This window comes from Heterodontus francisci, chromosome 28, assembly GCF_036365525.1.
Source record: "Heterodontus francisci isolate sHetFra1 chromosome 28, sHetFra1.hap1, whole genome shotgun sequence".
Classification (NCBI taxonomy): domain Eukaryota; kingdom Metazoa; phylum Chordata; class Chondrichthyes; order Heterodontiformes; family Heterodontidae; genus Heterodontus; species Heterodontus francisci.
Window position 1 is genome coordinate 23,323,493 of NC_090398.1, and position 3,212 is coordinate 23,326,704.

Sequence of the window (3,212 nt, forward strand, 5' to 3'; positions counted from 1 at the left end):
TACTTCACATTTCCCTACATTGAACTTCATCTGCCACCTGCCCATCCATTCCACCAACTTGTCTGTGTCCTTTTGAAGTTCTACACTATCTAATGCTGCTTCTTGATCACTTCTAAACCCCTCTAGTGTCTGCCTTACCTCTTCTTTCAATATTTCCTTGTTTGCATCTTCTTCGTTTGTACAGACAGATGCAAAGTACTCATTTAATATCTTAGCTATGCCCTCTGCCTTCATGTGTAAATCCTCTTTCTGGTCCCCAATCGGCCCCACTCTTCCTTTTACCATCCTTTTACAATTTATATTCCTATAGAAAACATTGGGATTTCCGTTACTGCTGGCTGTCAGTCACTTTTCATGCTCTCTCTCTCTGCTTCTCTTATTTGCTTTTTCACTTGCCCTCTGGATCTTCTATATTCAGCCTGGTTCTCAATAGCATTTTCTACCTGGCATCTGTCATAAGCACTCTATTTATTCTTTATCTTAATCTCTGCCTCTTTTGTCATCCTCTTTTGTGCTCTGTATTTGTTTGCCTTACTTTTCCATTTCGAGGGAACACACCTTGGCTGTATCTAAACTATCTCTTCTTTGAAGATTGTTCATCTACCAGTTTCCCTGCCAGCCTTTGACTCCAAGTTATTCACCCCAGCTGTATTCTTATCCTATTGAAGTTAGCCTTCCCCCAGTTAATTACTCTTACTCTAGATTGCTCTTTGTTCTTTTCCATAGTCAGCCTAAATATTATGATACAATGATCACTATCCCCTAAATGCTCTGTTACTAATACTTGATCCGCTTGGCCCACCTCATTCCCGACAACCAGGTTTAGCAGTGCCTCCTTTCTCGTTGGACTAGCGACGTGCTGTTGTAGATCTTTTTCCTGAACACACTCGGAAATGTTGTCCATCACTGCCCTTTACGCCACTATTGTCCAAATCTATGTTTGGATAATTAAAGTGCTCCATTATAACTACACTATAATTTTGCACCTTGCTGTAATTTCCTTGCAAATTTGTTCCTCCATGTCCTTCCCTCTAACTGGTTGCCTATGGACAACACTGAGCAATGTAACCACACCATTTTTGTACCTTAGCTCTAACCAAAGTGATTCTGTCCTCGACCCCTCTGGGACATCCTTTTTCTACAGCACTGCAATGCTCTCCTTAATTAATAACGACCCCCCCCCCCCCACCCCGCCCCATTTTCCTTTCCTATCTTTCCTGAACATATTATAGCCAGGTCTCATTTAAGGCCATGAAATCATAGTTCCACATGGCAATCTGCGCCTGTACCTCACCAGTCTTATTAAGCACACTCTGTGCATTCACATACATGCACATCTTATGACGATCTTTTAAAAAAATCCCAGGAGGAGGGTGGACTGTTACCTGGTTTTGATGTCACACACCCGCAATACTCCAGTAGCAACAAATTGACCTAACGTGCACTGCTGTTTGCGGAAAAGAGTTCAAAAATTCGTCCACCCTTTGAGTAGACATGTTTTCTAACCTCCCTTGTGCCTTTAACTGATCCACTCTCTCCTGCCTTAATAACCCTTCTCAACTCCCATTTCTGACTGCCATAACTCCACTGATTATTCTTTCTCCCTCCTACTTGCTGCCAGGTGAGGTTCCTGACTGGGAAAGTGTTCTGAAATGTCTCTCCATATTTGTGCCCCGCTGTGATAATGAAATTAATCATGGATGCCCAGTGGGATGGAAGTTCTTGTTTCACCCCTTACCCTCCTTATTCTAGTGGATGCCTTAACATTAAATTGTTTACCCAGAGGAAGAGAAGAACCACCGCAGGCTGATAGATACTGTTCAGCTGTCCTTTAACTTCACACAGCTGGTTAGAGTCGGGACGCTGTACCTGGAATAAAATAGAACTCTTATTATGCTTAAATTCACTACATTAGTAATTAACATTTTTTGATTCAATTGTTTTAATATTAAATTGCACTTTTCAACCCTTTCCATTACCCTATTTATATGAACTAAACTGACTCACAGTGCCAGTTTCCAACTCCAACTCCAGCCTATGGTAACTACAATTAATGATTGTAACCAGGGGCTCAAACATATATCCAGGTGACATCACATTGGGAGCCAGGACCCAATCGCACCGCAGCCAGTGCAGGACCCGCCACTCACCTGAATGCAGGGTCACTTGGCCAGGTTCTGCTCCCAATGCAGTCTCACTGGAGGGCAGTTTGTAGGATTAGCACAACTGAGTGCTGACCTTGGCCCTTAAACCAATGCAGGAAGCGCTGTCTCCCAAAATTCGTCCACCCCTTGCTGCATTGGACCAAAGAAACGACAACTATTTTGAAGCTGGATGTAGCAAAGAGTGGTTCAGCAGCTGATAGAGGAAAATGCTTCAAGAACAGTATTGGCGCCCTCAGAAATAGATGAGCAAGATGGAAGTTGACGTTTGTGACTGAAAATGTTGTAGCACTTTGGCATCACTTTCGTCTCTAGTGCAGTTCGGCATTGGCGATGTCAGGGAATAAATATCATTTAAAGGACTGGTCTGGTCATAATGTGAGGTGAAATAAAACAATTTAAGAAGCCTAAGGGAGAACATCTCTAAATTTGATGTCACAAACCCGCTACATTGCATCAGCAAATAGAGGAAATTAATAATATACGCAGGAGAATGCAGGACTCATTTCTAAAGAATGCTAACGGATCTACAGAGTTAGCATCAGCTCCTGCAATTGGAATGTTCTGGACTCTTGCGCTGATTTCAGTCAGTGTGTAGGTTGATCCTGATTTCAGGCCAATGAAGGGTACATGTATTACTTGGTGACCTAATTTGCCACAGGCAAACTGAAACCGAAAAGGAAAATGCTTTCCCCAAAGATCTATCTCCATTATTGTTACTAATTTTTGAGAGAGGTGGTGGGACATTCAATACTTTTTGCTCAGTCGTCTTTGTTATAATTTTTCCATTACATGCCTGTTCTAATGTCAGATGACTATCATCAGATGAAAGAGGAGTAGAATAATGATGGGTCCACCACCCTCTGCTGATGTACTGAACCATCTTGTTGTCGTGCAAAATCCATCATAAAATCCAACAGATCATTTGGACAAACTCTAAATGCCGAATGTAAGGAGATAAAATAAAATTTCCAAGAGACGGAGAAGGAATAATAGGGAAATTAACATGTTTGCACTTAAAAAGGAATGGAATCTATTCCACTCTAGTGT